The 20,126-nt window shown below is 43.7% G+C and overlaps 1 protein-coding gene across 1 annotated transcript in view; it reads left to right on the top strand.

The window, feature by feature from the left end:
• Nucleotides 1-20,126, top strand: part of LOC122930268 (NACHT, LRR and PYD domains-containing protein 12-like) — a 797,118-nt gene that overhangs the window by 336,518 nt on the left and 440,474 nt on the right. The window lies entirely within an intron of this gene.

Genomic DNA, 20,126 nt, shown 5'->3' with positions numbered 1-20,126 from the left:
GTGTCCCCACCATGGCAAACAGTGCAGACTGGCTGCAGATACATTGCGATTGCCATGGTGGGGACATCAGAGATGTGTTTCCGTATTCTGATTACAAGTCCAACCAGGTGCACACATGGACAGATTCTAAACAGAATACACCTCGCTCCATTTAAAAAAAAGTTGCGAAACAAAAAGAAAAGAAAAAAATCCCCAAAGGGTTTCCTTTAGCTCAACGGATCTGGATTCTATCGACTCTGAACAGGATCTTACCTCTTCCCTGACGCAGACCTCACAAAGTCAGGAGACTGTTTCACACAAAGCGGCTTCAAACAACGGAGGGCGGGTCGAAAACATGGAAAACCGCCGGTATCCAGCGAGATACAAAAAGGACAGGATGAACTTGAAGTAATCAATTTATCCGCCTCCATACTGTCAGTCAATGATATTAGCATACTTCAGAGAGGTTTAGCCTTTTCTCCCACCTGCCAATCTGATTTGTATAGGACGCTTCTGGATGTCAACAGGCTGGCCCGCGCCCTCCCGCTCCGCCGGCACTTTCAGGTGGGTGGAGATGAAGTTCGTGCGGCGGAGACGGGGGACGCTGATCACCCTGTTGCATCCACGAGTGATCCCTCTATTTGTGATGGTGTAAGTCTCAATAATATAAGATGTCTGAGCTTTCACGAAATGATGCCTGTATGTGAACTCCAGGAGCCGAACACAGTCCTGGGGGATCTGGAATTGAATAATAGGTCAGTGCACTTTTATACAAAGAATCAGGATTTTTATCCGATTCAATCCAGATCCCCAGCACTGGATCGATACCAGGAATTGGTGGAACGGGATTTGGTCTTGTTGCACGGTCAGATCATTCAGAATTCGGGCGGTTGTAACAATGTCACTAAATAAGAAAAAAAGGCACTCCAAGACATGAAACCGAGGGTGGACATTGTGATAAAACAATCTGACAAAGGGTGTGGGGTTGTTGTGTTGGACAGTGGTCTCTATAGGACCCTCATTGAATCCATGCTCAGTGACACCACAGTATATGTCACTCTCCGCGACAACCCCCTCCACTCTTTTCAGAAGGAATTGAGGGATATCCTGGATCTGGGGACTAAATTAGGTTTCTTAACCAACAAGGAATCAGAGTATATTTATATTATGTCTCCCGTTATCCCAGTGTTCCACGCACTCCCTAAAACACACAAAAATGTTTTTCCACCTCCCCTTAGGCCAATTGTAGCGGGCATTGGATCCTTCTCCGAACGAATGTCACGATGGGTTGACTCCATACTTCAGCCGCTTATACCACTAGTCCCTGGTTTTCTCAAGGATTGTTTGTCTGTCTTGCAAACAATTGAAAATATGGACTGGTCCCTGAATTATGTATGGATCACAGCAGACGTAGTGTCTTTGTACACAAACATCCCTCATGAATTGGCCATAAAATCCCTGACCTGGTTCCTAAAAATATATGGAAACATCACTGCAGGTTTGCAGGAATATGTCCTGGTGGTCGGGGATTTCCTCCTCAGGCGCAATTTCTTCATGTTTAACAACAAATTTTATCTCCAGGTATCGGGGGTGTCGATCGGGCCAAATTCTCTCCCTCCATCGCCAATATCTTTATGGCATGTGGTGGGAGAGGTGTTTTCTCTTCATCGACACCCACCCTTTCTGGCACCACATCAGGTGGTATGGCCGTTACATCGATGACCTGATCCTCATCTGGACGGGTGATGTGGCGGCCATACCATCCTTTTGTGATTACATAAACTCCTGCGTGGACACTATTTACTTTAGTGTCCACCATGATACACGGGAGGTTTCTTTTCTGGACTTGCACCTGAGGGGGGACCCCTCCACCAATCAAGTCTCTACCTGCACCTATAGAAAACCTATGGCAGGGAATACCACACTATATGCGACATCCTGCCATCCAAGACATGTAACTGCCAACATCCCCAGGGGGGAAATAATCCGTGCAAGAAGGAATTGCACGGAAGAGAAAAGCTTCTTGGATGAAGCTAGAAATATCTCCCATAGACTGAGTAAAAGAGCCTATGGCATAAAACATGTAGAGGAGGCCATACAACAGGTCTCAGCCATTGAAAGGGGATCCCTCCTTTATCCTAGACAGGAAAAACTACTACAAAAAGAGGGTTCACCGTGCAATACGGGCATCAGTAACAACAAAAGTAAAATTCACAATACTAATGGCAGTGGCAGGAAAAACTATTTCTTTGTGACTCCATACAGTACAGAGTAGCTACAAATATGTCACATAATAAAGAAACATTTCCCTGTCCTGGCACATGATAAAGAATGGAGCGACATAGTCGCAGATGGGGTTAAATGTGCAGCTAGAAGAGCGCCCACCATCGCAAACTATGTCAGCCCCAGCCTGTATCAGGAGGAGAAACAATCGCAACCAGTCTGGCTTAGGACCAAGGGGAGCTTTAGGTGCGGACACCACAGGGGCATCTGCTGCAGACACAGGTCAATATCTAAGACCTCAAACAATAGAGTCTTCCCAGTGAAAGCGCACCTTACCTGTAATACAGCCCATGGCGTTTATCTAATCACATGCAAACAATGCAATGTTCAGTACGTGGGCTGTACTATCAATGCAATCAAGTCCAGAATGCGGAAACACGTCTCTGATGTCCCCACCATGGCAATCGCAATGTATCTGCAGCCAGTCTGCACTGTTTGCCATGGTAGGACACATCAGACATGGTGGTACACGGCATAGAAAAAGTTTTCTTGCCTAAACGTGGAGGAGACCACAGAAGAGAATGATTAAACAGAGAGTCTTTCTGGATTTTTGCTTTGAGCACACGTCAACCAGACGGCCTAAATAAAGGTCTAGACCTGATCCTGCAGCAATAATTCACCTACTATAATCCAGGGGCAATAGAACATTCTTAGGAGATTCTCATCCCTCCCTGTTTGTAATATGACTTTTATTCTACTCCGCCATATTTCAGCTAATAGTTTGTGTCCATCCAGCATATATACTGTGCGTATCCCCTCATCCCTCTTTCTGTTTTTGCATAGTTATTTCCCACTATGTATATGTAGAGTTTAATGTTTCTTTTGTGTTTTTTCTTTTCTTTTTCATGAGAAGAGCTATTGGAAGGTGGGGCACCTTTTCTTGGGGCGGTTGCAGGCCTGTGAAAACAATCAGTGAAGACAGGTGCACCTTCCCCTTTAAAAGGTCTCATTTTTAATGTCTTACTGTGTCATGAGGAAGGGCTGGAATTGTCTCTGGGAGCCCGAAACGCGTAGACAAGACTGCTATTGTTGTAACTGATGGATGAGATGTTACCGCAAGCAAAATAAATTTACATTCCTTTATCAAAGTGGAGCTGGATTTTTTCAAACCTCTTTTTTGTACATAATTACCCGTTGCCGGACTCGGGTCATCCGCGCTCACACCTGAAGGAGGCGCAGGTGAGCGCTGCTGAACTCTCTGTTTCTTTACACATAGAGAATATTAAAGCTTGAAAGCTGGTGAAAACTGCCCCCTAGTGGTCAACAAAGACTATGCAATAACTGTTTTAATCTTACATTTTTAACCTAGACATTCATTTTAATGGTCATTTATTATTTTTTACATGCATTTTAGTTGAGTGTAATTTATTATAGAGTCATTAAAGTATCTATTTTTCCACCTTATACCATCTACCATTGCTCTATCTCTCTCTGGTGCACGGATGATGCCTGACCAACATATATACAGTGACAGAACCAAGCTGATGACATAAATTCAACACCAGAACCGAACCCATTACATAAATACAGCAGAAGAACTAAACCCTTTACATAAATACAGCACCAGAACCAAGCTCAGTAGATAAATACAGCCCCAGAACCAAGCTCATTACATAAATACAGCACCAGAACCAAGCTCAGTACATAAATACAGCACCAGAACCAAGCTCAGTGCATAAATACAGCACCAGAACCAAGCTCAGTTCATAAATACAGCACCAGAACCAAGCCCAGTACATAAATACAGCACCAGGACCAAGCTCAGTACATAAATACAGCACCAGACCCAAGCTCAGTACATAAATACAGCTCCAGAACCAAGCTCATTACATAAATACAGCACCAGAACCAAGCTCATTACATAAATACAGCACCAGAACCAAGCTCAGTGCATAAATACAGCACCAGAACCAAGCTCAGTACATAAATACAGCACCAGAACCAAACCCTTTACATAAATACAGCACCAGAACCAAGCTCAGTACATAAATACAGCACCAGAACCAAGCTCATTACATAAATACAGCACCAGAACCAAGCTCAGTACATAAATACAGCACCAGAACCAGGCTCAGTACATAAATACAGCACCAGAACCAAACCCTTTACATAAATACAGCACCAGAACCAAGCTCAGTACATAAATACAGCACCAGAACCAAGCTCATTACATAAATACAGCACCAGAACCAAGCTCAGTACATATATACAGCACCAGAACCAAGCTCAGTACATAAATACAGCACCAGAACCAAGCTCAGTACATAAATACAGCACCAGAACCAAGCTCAGTACATATATACAGCACCAGAACCAATCTCAGTACATAAATACAGCACCAGAACCAAGCTCAGTACATAAATACAGCACCAGAACCAAGCTCAGTACATAAATACAGCACCAGAACCAAGCTCAGTACATAAATACAGCACCAGAACCAAGCTCAGTACATAAATACAGCACCAGAACCAAGCTCAGTGCATAAATACAGCACCAGAACCAAGCTCAGTACATATATACAGCACCAGAACCAAGCTCAGTACATATATACAGCACCAGAACCAAGCTCAGTACATAAATACAGCACCAGAACCAAGCTCAGTACATATATACAGCACCAGAACCAAGCTCAGTGCATAAATACAGCACCAGAACCAAGCTCAGTACATAAATACAGCACCAGAACCAAGCTCAGTACATAAATACAGCACCAGAACCAAGCTCAGTACATAAATACAGCACCAGAACCAAGCTCAGTACATAAATACAGCACCAGAACCAAGCTCAGTGCATAAATACAGCACCAGAACCAAGCTCAGTGCATAAATACAGCACCAGAACCAAGCTCAGTACATAAATACAGCACCAGAACCAAGCTCAGTACATAAATACAGCACCAGAACCAAGCTCAGTACATATATACAGCACCAGAACCAATCTCAGTACATAAATACAGCACCAGAACCAAGCTCAGTACATAAATACAGCACCAGAACCAAGCTCAGTACATAAATACAGCACCAGAACCAAGCTCATTACATATATACAGCACCAGAACCAAGCTCAGTACATATATACAGCACCAGAACCAAGCTCAGTGCATATATACAGCCTCAGAACCAAGCTAAGCGCATATATACAGCACCAGAACCAAGCTCAGTACATATATACAGCACCAGAACCAAGCTCAGTACATATATACAGCACCAGAACCAAGCTCAGTACATATATACAGCACCAGAACCAGGCTCAGTACATATATACAGCACCAGAACCAAGCTCAGTACATAAATACAGCACCAGAACCAAGCTCAGTACATAAATACAGCACCAGAACCAAGCTCAGTACATAAATACAGCACCAGAACCAAGCTCAGTGCATAAATACAGCACCAGAACCAAGCTCAGTGCATATATACAGCACCAGAACCAAGCTCAGTACATATATACAGCACCAGAACCAAGCTCAGTACATATATACAGCACCAGAACCAAGCTCAGTGCATAAATACAGCACCAGAACCAAGCTCAGCACATATATACAGCACCAGAACCAAGCTCAGTACATAAATACAGCACCAGAACCAAGCTCAGTACATAAATACAGCACCAGAACCAAGCTCAGTACATAAATACAGCACCAGAACCAAGCTCAGTGCATAAATACAGCACCAGAACCAAGATCAGTACATATATACAGCACCAGAACCAATCTCAGTACATAAATACAGCACCAGAACCAAGCTCAGTACATAAATACAGCACCAGAACCAAGCTCAGTACATAAATACAGCACCAGAACCAAGCTCATTACATATATACAGCACCAGAACCAAGCTCAGTACATTTATACAGCACCAGAACCAAGCTCAGTGCATATATACAGCCTCAGAACCAAGCTAAGCGCATATATACAGCACCAGAACCAAGCTTAGTACATATATACAGCACCAGAACCAAGCTCAGTACATATATACAGCACCAGAACCAAGCTCAGTACATATATACAGCACCAGAACCAGGCTCAGTACATATATACAGCACCAGAACCAAGCTCATTACATAAATACTGCACCAGAACCAAGCTCAGTACATAAATACAGCACCAGAACCAAGCTCAGTACATAAATACAGCATCAGAACCAAGCTCAGTACATAAATACAGCACCAGAACCAAGCTCAGTACATAAATACAGCACCAGAACCAAGCTCAGTACATAAATACAGCACCAGAACCAAGCTCAGTACATAAATACAGCACCAGAACCAAGCTCAGTACATAAATACAGCTCCAGAACCAAGCTCAGTACATAAATACAGCACCAGAACCAAGCTCAGTACATAAATACAGCACCAGAACCAAGCACATCACATACAGTTAGTCACATTTGTTTGTCACATCTATCCCCCAGATGGTCTTGTTCTTCGGTTTGCACGCACTGCTGGTAAGTGTCTCTTCATTGTCACACAAGGACGGGGCGGTAAGTTTATCTGCTCCGCAGCCTTTGCTGTTACATATATAGTAGTTAGTATCAGTCAGAGTATTATTCCCTCATTTGTGGGGAGATGAGTGCGGTGAGATTCAGCGGCTCAATCCAATATATATAAATACTGTGCATCAGTCTAGTCTTTGATCAGTCGGCTGGCGCGGCGTCCCACGTGCCTAACAGCGGTTACTTAGAAGGTGCTTAGTTTGCCCATAGTTGTTAGGTCCCGATGCCGGCTTTTCTTCTGTCTCGTTCCCCGCTTCCCACTGTAGTAGCGTTGTACAGCGCGTCACGAGGTCACTAAATGGTAGGACCCTTCGTGAGTGCTTTTTTGCGTTTTTCGACACTAGACAATTGATATAGCAAGATCGCTAGAAAAATGAATCCTAGAAAAGAAAACTATATTCTGAGAGAGTTTGTTATCTCCGAAAGACGATTCACAGACCTCACTACTGACAGCATAACCAGAAACACATAAAAAACGCACTGTTTTTGTGAATAAATCGCATGTGCGTTTTTGGAGCTATTGTTTACTTTTTATGTCATTACTTAGTTGAAAAGATAAAATGTTTGATCCTCTAATGGATAAGACAAATCTGAAACGATTTATAAATAAGAAGAAACAACCGATGGCGTTAAATCCTCGCTAACCCGGTGGGAAAACCTGGAATGGATTTTAGATCCACCGCACTTTTTTAATCAAACGATAGTCTCACGACCGGATATAAAAAGGTGAGAGGACACGAAAGCAGGCAACCACTGAGGAAGACGTGTGTCACTCGGAGACGCGTCTGGGGAGAAGACCTGCTCACCAGTCTAAATATCTGCCCCAGATTAACCCTTGCCACCAGCTGGACATATCCAGGAGCCTCCGCACTCTCCCCGGCATCAGCCCTATATAGAGGCGTGAAGAAACCAGCTACTCACGAAGGGTCCTACCATTTAGTGACCTCGTGACGCGCTGTACAACGCTACTACAGTGGGAAGCGGTGAACGAGACGGAAGAAAAGCCGGCATCGGGACCTAACAACTATGGGCAAACTAAGCACCTTCTAAGTAACCGCTGTTAGGCACGTGGGACGCCGCGCTCGCCGACTGATCAAAGACTAGACTGATGCACAGTATTTATATATATTGGATTGAGCCGCTGAATCTCACTGCACTCATCTCCCCACAAATGAGGGAATAATACTCTGACTGATACTAACTACTATATATGTAACAGCAAAGGCTGCGGAGCAGATAAACTTACCGCCCCGTCCTTGTGTGACAATGAAGAGACACTTACCTGCAGTGCGTGCAAACCGAAGAACAAGACCATCTGGGGATAGATGTGACAAACATCTGATACATAGAGAATATTAAGTACAAAACAGAGGTTTGAAGAAATCCAGCTCCACTTTGATAAAGGAATGTAAATTTTATTTTGCTTGCGGTAAAATCTCATCCATCAGTTACAAAAATAGCAGTCTTGTCTACGCGTTTCGGGCTCCCAGAAACAATTCCAGCCCTTCCTCATGACACAGTAAGACATTAAAAATGAGACCTTTTAAAGGGGAAGGTGCACCTGTCTTCACTGATTGTCTCCACAGGCCTGCAACCGCCCCAAGAAAAGGTGCCCCACCTTCCAATAGCTCTTCTCATGAAAAAGAAAAGAAAAAACACAAAAGAAACATTAACCCCTACATATACATAGTGGGAAATAACTATGCAAAAAAAGAAAGAGAAATGAGGGGATACGCACAGTATATATGCTGGATGGACACACACTATTAGCTGAAATATGGTGGAGCAGAATAAAAGTCATATTACAAACAGGGAGAGACGAGAATCTCCTAAGAATGTTCTATTGCCCCTGGATTATAGTAGGGGAATTATTGCTGCAGGATCAGATCTAGACCTTTATTTAGACCGTCTGGTTGACGTGTGCTCAAAGCAAAAATCCAGAAAGACTCTCTGTTTAATAATTTCCTTCTGTGGTCTCCTCCACGTTTAGGCAAGAAAACTTTTTCTATGCCCTGTACCACCATGTCTGATGTGTCCCCACCATGGCAAACAGCAAAGTGCAGACTGGCTGCAGATACATTGCGATTGCCATGGTGGGGACATCAGAGACGTGTTTCCGTATTCTGGTTACGAGTCCAACCAGGTGCACACATGGACAGATTCTAAACAGAATACACCTCGCTCCATTTAAAAAAAGTTGCGAAACAAAAAGATAAGAAAAAATCCCCAAAGGGTTTCCTTTAGCTCAACGGATCTGGATTCTATCGACTCTGAACAGGATCTTACCTCTTCCCTGACGCAGACCTCACAAAGTCAGGAGACTGTTTCACACAAAGCGGCTTCAAACAACGGAGGGCGGGTTGAAAACATGGAAAACCGCCGGTATCCAGTGAGATACAAAAAGGACAGGATGAACTTGAAGTGATCGGTTTATCCGCCTCCATACTGTCAGTCAATGATATTCGCATACTTCAGAGAGGTTTAGCCTTTTCTCCCACCTGCCAATTTGATTTGTATAGGACGCTTCTGGATGTCAACAGGCTGGCCCGCGCCCTCACGCTCCGCCGGCACTTTCAGGTGGGTGGAGATGAAGTTCCTGCGGCGGAGACGGGGGACGCTGATCACCCTGTTGCATCCACGAGTGATCCCTCTATTTGTGATGGTGTAAGTCTCAATAATATAAGATGTCTGAGCTTTCACGAAATGATGCCTGTATGTGAACTCCAGGAGCCGAACACAGTCCTGGGGGATCTGGAATTGAATAATAGGTCAGTGCACTTTTATACAAAGAATCAGGATCCGATTCAATCCAGATCCCCAGCACTGGATCGATACCAAGAATTGGTGGAACAGGATTTGGTCTTGTTGCACGGTCAGATCATTCAGAATTCGGGCGTTTGTCACAATGTCACTAAAAAAGAAAAAAAGGCACTCCAAGACATGAAACCGAGGGTGGACATTGTGATAAAACAATCTGACAAAGGGTGTGGGGTTGTTGTGTTGGACAGTGGTCTCTATAGGACCCTCATTGAATCCATGCTCAGTGACGCCACAGTATATGTCACTCTCCACGACAACCCCCTCCACTCTTTTCAGAAGGAATTTAGGGACATCCTGGATCTGGGGACTAAATTAGGTTTCTTAACCAACAAGGAATCAGAGTATATTTATATTATGTCTCCCGTTATCCCAGTGTTCCACGCACTCCCTAAAACACACAAAAATGTTTTTCCACCTCCCCTTAGGCCAATTGTAGCGGGCATTGGATCCTTCTCCGAACGAATGTCACGATGGGTTGACTCCATACTTCAGCCGCTTATACCACTAGTCCCTGGTTTTCTCAAGGATTGTTTGTCTGTCTTGCAAACAATTGAAAATATGGACTGGTCCCTGAATTATGTACGGATCACAGCAGACGTAGTGTCTTTGTACACAAACATCCCTCATGAATTGGCCATAAAATCCCTGACCTGGTTCCTAAAAATATATGGAAACATCACTGCAGGTTTGCAGGAATATGTCCTGGTGGTTGGGGATTTCCTCCTCAGGCGCAATTTTTTCATGTTTAACAACAAATTTTATCTCCAGGTATCGGGGGTGTCGATCGGGCCAAATTCTCTCCCTCCATCGCCAATATCTTTATGGCATGTGGTGGGAGAGGTGTTTTCTCTTCATCGACACCCACCCTTTCTGGCACCACATCAGGTGGTATGGCCGTTACATCGATGACCTGATCCTCATCTGGACGGGCGATGTGGTGGCCATACCATCCTTTTGTGATTACATAAACTCCTGCGTGGACACTATTTCCTTTAGTGTCCACCATGATACACAGGAGGTCTCTTTTCTGGACTTGCACCTGAGGGGGGACCCCTCCACCAATCAAGTCTCTACCTGCACCTATAGAAAACCTATGGCAGGGAATACCACACTATACGCGACATCCTGCCATCCAAGACATGTAACTGCCAACATCCCCAGGGGGGAAATAATCCGTGCAAGAAGGAATTGCACGGAAGAGAAAAGCTTCTTGGATGAAGCTAGAAATATCTCCCATAGACTGAGTAAAAGAGCCTATGGCATAAAACATGTAGAGGAGGCCATACAACAGGTCTCAGCCATTGAAAGGGGATCCCTCCTTTATCCTAGACAGGAAAAACTACTACAAAAAGAGGGTTCACCGTGCAATACGGGCATCAGTAACAACAAAAGTAAAATTCACAATACTAATGGCAGTGGCAGGAAAAACTATTTCTTTGTGACTCCATACAGTACAGAGTAGCTACAAATATGTCACATAATAAAGAAACATTTCCCTGTCCTGGCACATGATAAAGAATGGAGCGACATAGTCGCAGATGGGGTTAAATGTGCAGCTAGAAGAGCGCCCACCATTGCAAACTATGTCAGCCCCAGCCTGTATCAGGAGGAGAAACAATCGCAACCAGTCTGGCTTAGGACCAAGGGGAGCTTTAGGTGCGGACACCACAGGGGCATCTGCTGCAGACACAGGTCAATATCTAAGACCTCAAACAATAGAGTCTTCCCAGTGAAAGCGCACCTTACCTGTAATACAGCCCATGGCGTTTATCTAATCACATGCAAACAATGCAATGTTCAGTACGTGGGCTGTACTATCAATGCAATCAAGTCCAGAATGCGGAAACGCGTCTCTGATGTCCCCACCGTGGCAACCGCAATGTATCTGCAGCCAGTCTGCACTTTCTGCCATGGTGGGGACACATCAGACATGGTGGTACACGGCATAGAAAAAGTTTTCTTGCCTAAACGTGGAGGAGACCACAGAAGAGAACGATTAAACAGAGAGTCTTTCTGGATTTTTGCTTTGAGCACACGTCAACCAGACGGTCTAAATAAAGGTCTAGACCTGATCCTGCAGCAATAATTCACCTACTATAATCCAGGGGCAATAGAACATTCTTAGGAGATTCTCATCCCTCCCTGTTTGTAATATGACTTTTATTCTACTCCACCATATTTCAGCTAATAGTTTGTGTCCATCCAGCATATATACTGTGCGTATCCCCTCATCCCTCTTTCTGTTTTTGCATAGTTATTTCCCACTATGTATATGTAGGGTTAATGTTTCTTTTGTGTTTTTTCTTTTCTTTTTCATGAGAAGAGCTATTGGAAGGTGGGGCGCCTTTTCTTGGGGCGGTTGCAGGCCTGTGAAAACAATTAGTGAGGACAGGTGCACCTTCCCCTTTAAAAGGTCTCATTTTTAATGTCTTACTGTGTCATGAGGAAGGGCTGGAATTGTCTCTGGGAGCCCGAAACGCGTAGACAAGACTGCTATTGTTGTAACTGATGGATGAGATGTTACCGCAAGCAAAATAAATTTACATTCCTTCATCAAAGTGGAGCTGGATTTCTTCAAACCTCTTTTTTGTACATAATTACCCGTTGCCGGACTCGGGTCATCCGCGCTCACACCTGAAGGAGGCGCAGGTGAGCGCTGCTGAACTCTCTGTTTCTTTACACATAGAGAATATTAAAGCTTGAAAGCTGGTGAAAACTGCCCCCTAGTGGTCAACAAAGACTATGCAATAACTGTTATAATCTTACATTTTTAACCTAGACATTCATTTTAATGGTCATTTATTATTTTTTACATGCATTTTAGTTGAGTGTAATTTATTATAGAGTCATTAAAGTATCTATTTTTCCACCTTATACCATCTACCATTGCTCTATCTCTCGATGGTGCACGAATGATGGGAGTGCCCGACCAACATATATACAGTGACAGAACCAAGCTGATGACATAAATTCAACACCAGAACCGAACCCATTACATAAATACAGCAGAAGAACCAAACCCTTTACATAAATACAGCACCAGAACCAAGCTCAGTAGATAAATACAGCACCAGAACCAAGCTCAGTACATAAATACATCACCAGAACCAGGCTCAGTACATAAATACAGCACCAGAACCGAACCCATTACATAAATACAGCAGAAGAACCAAACCCTTTACATAAATACAGCACCAGAACCAAGCTCAGTAGATAAATACAGCACCAGAACCAAGCTCAATACATAAATACATCACCAGAACCAGGCTCAGTACATAAATACAGCACCAGAACCAAACCCTTTACATAAATACAGCACCAGAACCAAGCTCAGTACATAAATACAGCACCAGAACCAAGCTCAGTACATATATACAGCATCAGAACCAAGCTCAGTAGATAAATACAGCCCCAGAACCAAGCTCAGTACATAACTACAGCACCAGAACCAAGCTCAGTACATAAATACAGCACCAGAACCAAGCTCAGTACATAAATACAGCACCAGAACCAAGCTCAGTACATAAATACAGCACCAGAACCAAGCTCAGTACATAAATACAGCCCCAGAACCAAGCTCAGTACATAAATACAGCACCAGAACTAAGCTCAGTGCATAAATACAGCACCAGAACCAAGCTCAGTGCATAAATACAGCACCAGAACCAAGCTCAGTACATAAATACAGCCCCAGAACCAAGCTCAGTACATAAATACAGCACCAGAACCAAGCTCAGTACATAAATACAGCACCAGAACCAAGCTCAGTACATATATACAGCACCAGAACCAAGCTCAGTACATAAATACAGCACCAGAACCAAGCTCAGTACATATATACAGCACCAGAACCAAGCTCAGTACATAAATACAGCACCAGAACCAAGCTCAGTACATAAATACAGCACTAGAACCAATCTCAGTACATAAATACAGCACCAGAACCAAGCTCAGTACATAAATACAGCACCAGAACCAAGCTCAGTACATAAATACAGCACCAGAACCAAGCTCAGTACATAAATACAGTACCAGAACCAAGCTCAGTACATATATACAGCACCAGAACCAAGCTCATTATATACATATACAACTAGAACCAATCTCAGAAGATAATTATAGCACCAGAACCAAGCACATCACATACAGTTAGGTCCATATATATTTGGACACCGACACAAATATTTTTTTTTACCCGTTTACTAAAACATATTCAACTTATAGTTATATAATGGACATTAACATAAAGAACAAAGATGACAAAAATGTTGTATGTTTCCAAATATATATGGATCTAAATGTGTGTGTATATATATATATATATATATATACAGTATATATACTACAGAAGACAGTATACTCTCTCTCTCTCTCTATATATATATATATACACACAACAGAGGACAGTATACTTTATAAATATACTACAGAGGACAGTATACTATATATATATATATATATATATACTACAGAGGACAGTATGCTGTATATACCGGTGAAACTCGAAAAATTAGAATATTGTGCAAAAGTTTATTTCAGTAATGAAACTTAAAGGGGTATTCTCATCTTCTCTTTTCATACTTACCTTCCTTGAGCGCGACGTTCACTTCCTGGACTCTTCTCCTGGCCGGGCAGCGCTCGCGTAGAAGACTGAAGATTTTCTCCCGGCCGGGCCGCGCAATGTCCTGCGCGTTTGCGGCTCTGTACTATACTGGCCAGGAAGAAGTCATCATGGCGCATGCGCGGCGGCGTGCGCATTAAGGACATTGCACGGCCCGGCGGGAGAGAATCTTCAGTCTTCTGTGCAAGTGCGGCCCGGCGGGATTCGACAGGAGAGGTGGCCGTAACCAGGGGAGACCAAAGACAACATCAGGTAAGAGGGGACTTATTTTCAAAAAAAGGGTGGGAATTGGGTAATAACATGTATTTAGAAAAATGATCACTGTCAAATCATTAACAGATTTAACAGTGATCATTAAGATGAGAATACCCCTTTAAAGGGTGAAACTAATATATGAGACTCATTACATGCAAAGCGAGATATTTCAGGCCTTTATTTGCTATAATTTGGATGATTATGGTTTACAGCTTATGAAAAAAAACGAATTCACAATCTCAGAAAATTAGAATATTGTGAAAAGGTTCAATATTCTGGGCTCATAGTGTCGCACTCTAGTCAGCTAATTAATCCATAACACCTGCAGAGGGTTCCTGAGCTTTTACATTGTCTCTCAGTCTGGTTCAGTAGGAATCACAATCATGGGACAGACTGCTGACCGGACAGTTGTGCAGAAAACCATCATTGACACCGTCCATAAGGAGGGAAAGCCTCAAAAGGTAATTGCAAAAGAAGTTGGATGTTCCCAAAATGCTGTAACAAAGCACATTAGTAGAAAGTTATGTGGAAGGGACAAGTGCGGAAGACAAAGGTGGACAAGCAGCAGGGATGACCGCAGCCGGGAGAGGATTGTCAGGAAAAAGACATTCAAAAGTGTTGGGGAATTTCACAAGGAGTGGACTGAGGCTGGAGTTACTGCATCAAGAGCCACCACACAGACGGATCCTGGACATGGGCTTCAAATGTCGTATTCCTCTGGTCAAGCCTCTCCTGAACACCAAACAACGTCAGAAGCGTCTTATCTGGGCTAAAGAAAAAAAGAACTGCTCTGTTGCTCAGTGTCCAAAGTCCTCTTTTCTGATGAGAGCAACTTTGCATCTCATTTGGAAACCAAGGACCCAGAGTCTGGAGGAAGAATGGAGAGGCACACAATGCAAGATGCTTGAAGTCCAGTGTGAAGTTTCCACAGTCTGTGTTGATTTGGGGAGCCATGACATCTGCTGTGAGTCAACACAGCCGTCTACCAGGAGATTCTGGAGCACCTCATGCTTCCTTCCGCAGATGAGATTTATGGAGATGGTGACTTCTTTTTCCAGCAGGACTTGGTGCCAGCCCACACTGCCAAAAGTACCAAAACCTGGTTAATTGACCTGAACCCCATAGAGAATCTATGGGGCATTGCCAAGAGAAAGATGAAAGACATGAGACCAAACAATGCAGAAGAGCTGAAGGCTGGAAGCATCCTGGTCTTCCATAACACCTCAGCAGGGCCACAGGCTGATAGCATCCATGCCACGCCGCACTGAGGGGCCCAAACCAAGGACTGAGTACATATGCATGATTATACTTTTCAGAGGTCCTACATTTTTCTATTTAACATCCTTTTTTTATTGATTTCATGTAATATTATAATTTTCTGAGATTGTGAATTTGTTTTTTTCATAAGCTGTAAGCCACAATCATCCAAATGATAACAAATAAAGGCTTGAAATATCTCGCTTTGCATGTAATGAGTCTCTCATATATTAGTTTCACCTTTTAAATTGCATTACTGATATAAATGAACTTTTGCACAATATTCAAATTTTTCGAGTTTCACCTGTACATGGCTAACGTGGTACCACACTGTTTTTTTCTATACTTTCCGAGACAGTAAACCCTTAGGCCCGGTCCACATCAAATTTGAACCCTTTGTCGTATATGACAATAAAATCTCCATTTATCTGAATATAAAAGCATAGTAGACTAGGACTATGCAGAAATATCTGGGCTAAAAAGTTGATACTGTGCAATATATGGGGGCAGATCTGCGGTGAATGCAGCTGTATCCCTATACAGTATGGAACTATGGTGCAGTTGCTCAGCTATTTTTGCATAGCAGTTTATGGAGACCATGCCACACATGCGCAGTGTGCTCTACTTCACTTCAGGAGCCCACTTCTGGAGATAGGAGCAGGTCCAGAGTAGGTATTCGCACTTATCTGACATTGATGGGCATATCTTAGCGATGCCTCAGTCCTTTACCTACGAATTGGATGCTGTCAGTCTCAAATTCAAACAATGAAGTGGAAAACGCTGCGGAGGAACTGAAGCCAACTGGATTTTTTAGGGAGAGCAGGACATGCAGGAGGAGGAAACTCCGATGTGGTCCAGAAAAGACCACAGAGTCCAGAAAAGACCAGCCTCCGCCGATGTACCCGGGATACAACCAGGGAGCATGAGAGAGGGTGACGAGACGCATGCACAAGAAATAAATAATCTGGTGGTGAACATATCATCTACAGAAATGAATGATGACCAGACCAATGTTTTAGCACATGGACTTTCATTCTGTCTTGTGGCGGACACCGATTGGCTTGAGTTGGAACTTGATTTACAGCGCTTTTTCAGGCTTCTTAGATTTAAAGCATTTTTTGACAATAGGGTCCGCAGTGCGGTTATACCTGGTGAGGAAACTGCTGAATTGTCCTTGGCCAAATTTGAGCTGAGCAACAAGAGCAGCTTCATGCCTCCACACAATAACCACATTGTGGAATCTTATACCAAATTGTTACTAAACATATCAGAAGCTTGCAGGAATGTAGTCAGCAGCGACATCTCAGTCCCAATTTATCATATGAAGAGAGACAGGCCCTTAAGGCAGTGACTTCCAACAGAGACATCACTATCAAACCAGCCGACAAGGGGGGAGCTGTGGTGATCATGGACACGGATGGTTATGTTCGGTAGATACATAGACAGCTGAGTGATGGGGAGGTTTATGTGAAATTACAACATGATCCTAAATGGGAGATCGCCGGAGAGGTGACGAACATTGTTGACACGGCATTTGCACGGGGTATCATTGATTCCGATCTGTGCCAGTTCCTCAAGATACCTTTTCCCATCACTCCGCTGATCTATGTTCTCCCTAAAATACATAAACGGCTGGTAGATCCCCCGGGCAGACCTATAGTGTCGGCAGGGGATCTATTTTGAGCAATATTGCCATATTTTTGGATAGACTACTCCGTGTCCATGCGACCTCAGCTCCCTCCTATGTCAGGGATACGGGACATTTTTTAACCAAACTCAGTGGGATTATTTTACCCACCCATTTCTACCTGGTAAGTTTTGACGTGGTGTCTCTCTATACGTCTATTATGCATGATTGTGGATTAAATGTCTTCGATGTGGCCCTGGCCGGCACGGGACTCACTTGTGATGCGCGCCGCTTTGTCCTCGATCTCCTAGAGTTGGTCCTCAAGAGGAATTATTTACCAACAGTCACGCGGTGTGGCCATGGGGTCCAACTTGGCACCCACTTATGCCAACATGTTCATGGCGGAGGTCGAGGACAAACTGGTATATGCGTCTGAGTATCACCAGTGGGTCCTGTGCTGGTGGCGCTACATCAACGACATTTTCATGATTTGGAGTGGTCCAATGGACGATGTGAATGAATTTCATCAACATCTCAACAATGAGATACCCGGGCTGCAATTTACTGCGACTTCCTCCTCTGAGGAGTTACAGTTTCTTGATGTCAGGGTATACCTAGAAGGAGGCCAATTAAAAACTGATTTATACAAGAAGCCTACAGACAGGAATAATCTTTTAAGATATGACAGTAACCATCCACGTCTCATGCTTGACTCCTTACCGTGGAGCCAGATGCTGCGTGTGAGACGAGTGGTGTCAGATGATGATGTGTTCATGAACCGTATTGATGAGATGTGCAATAAATTTGCCAAGAGAAAATATCCATGCAGACTGTTACACAGATCGAGGGCGCGGATCTCCTTGGCTGACAGGGTGTCCACCGTTCAGGCTGCCTCTAGGAATAAGAATATGGGACGAATCCCGTTTGTATCCACCTATGGCCACCACAGTGTAGATATTGCACAGATCCTGAGAAAAGATTGGCATATCCAGGGGAGGGCTGGCAGCCTTAGTCCTGGGGGGCAAATCCAGTCAAGTGGCCCATTTTAGCCCCACCCATTATTAAAAGCCCCTCCTACATATAATAGGCCACTCCCAACACACACTGTACAGCTGACATTCTATAGTTGAGGCCTGTCTACACATCATACGGAGAGGGGGGGGTCTGTCCCGGCTGCACTGCCTGCTTATACAACAAGCTACAGCCAGGAAGCTCCTCCGCTCTCCTCCCTCCCCTGATCCTGCTCAAGGCTTGTGGATCTTCAGTCTTCTGTGCAAGTGCGGCCCGGCGGGATTCGACAGGAGAGGTGGCCGTAACCAGGGGAGACCAAAGACAACATCAGGTAAGAGGGGACTTATTTTCAAAAAAAAGGGTGGGAATTGGGTAATAACATGTATTTAGAAAAATGATCACTGTCAAATCATTAACAGATTTAACAGTAATCATTAAGATGAGAATACCCCTTTAAAGGGTGAAACTAATATATGAGACTCATTACATGCAAAGCGAGATAGTTCAGGCCTTTATTTGCTATAATTTGGATGATTATGGTTTACAGCTTATGAAAAAAAACGAATTCACAATCTCAGAAAATTAGAATATTGTGAAAAGGTTCAATATTCTGGGCTCATAGTGTCGCACTCTAGTCAGCTAATTAATCCATAACACCTGCAGAGGGTTCCTGAGCTTTTACATTGTCTCTCAGTCTGGTTCAGTAGGAATCACAATCATGGGACAGACTGCTGACCGGACAGTTGTGCAGAAAACCATCATTGACACCGTCCATAAGGAGGGAAAACCTCAAAAGGTAATTGCAAAAGAAGTTGGATGTTCCCAAAATGCTGTAACAAAGCACATTAGTAGAAAGTTATGTGGAAGGGACAAGTGCGGAAGACAAAGGTGGACAAGCAGCAGGGATGACCGCAGCCGGGAGAGGATTGTCAGGAAAAAGACATTCAAAAGTGTTGGGGAATTTCACAAGGAGTGGACTGAGGCTGGAGTTACTGCATCAAGAGCCACCACACAGACGGATCCTGGACATGGGCTTCAAATGTCGTATTCCTCTGGTCAAGCCTCTCCTGAACAACAAACAACGTCAGAAGCGTCTTACCTGGGCTAAAGAAAAAAAGAACTGCTCTGTTGCTCAGTGTCCAAAGTCCTCTTTTCTGATGAGAGCAACTTTGCATCTCATTTGGAAACCAAGGACCCAGAGTCTGGAGGAAGAATGGAGGGGAACACAATGCAAGATGCTTGAAGTCCAGTGTGAAGTTTCCACAGTCTGTGTTGATTTGGGGAGCCATGACATCTGCTGTGAGTCAACACAGCCGTCTACCAGGAGATTTTGGAGCACTTCATGCTTCCTTCCGCAGATGAGATTTATGGAGATGGTGACTTCTTTTTCCAGCAGGACTTGGTGCCAGCCCACACTGCAAAAAGTACCAAAACCTGGTTAATTGACCTGAACCCCATAGAGAATCTATGGGGCATTGCCAAGAGAAAGATGAAAGACATGAGACCAAACAATGCAGAAGAGCTGAAGGCTGGAAGCATCCTGGTCTTCCATAACACCTCAGCAGGGCCACAGGCTGATAGCATCCATGCCACGCCGCACTGAGGGGCCCAAACCAAGGACTGAGTACATATGCATGATTATACTTTTCAGAGGTCCTACATTTTTCTATTTAACATCCTTTTTTTATTGATTTCATGTAATATTATAATTTTCTGAGATTGTGAATTTGTTTTTTTCATAAGCTGTAAGCCACAATCATCCAAATGATAACAAATAAAG

Source organism: Bufo gargarizans, chromosome 3 (assembly GCF_014858855.1).
Source record: "Bufo gargarizans isolate SCDJY-AF-19 chromosome 3, ASM1485885v1, whole genome shotgun sequence".
Classification (NCBI taxonomy): Eukaryota; Metazoa; Chordata; class Amphibia; order Anura; family Bufonidae; genus Bufo; species Bufo gargarizans.
This window is presented reverse-complemented; position numbering and strand designations above follow the sequence as displayed.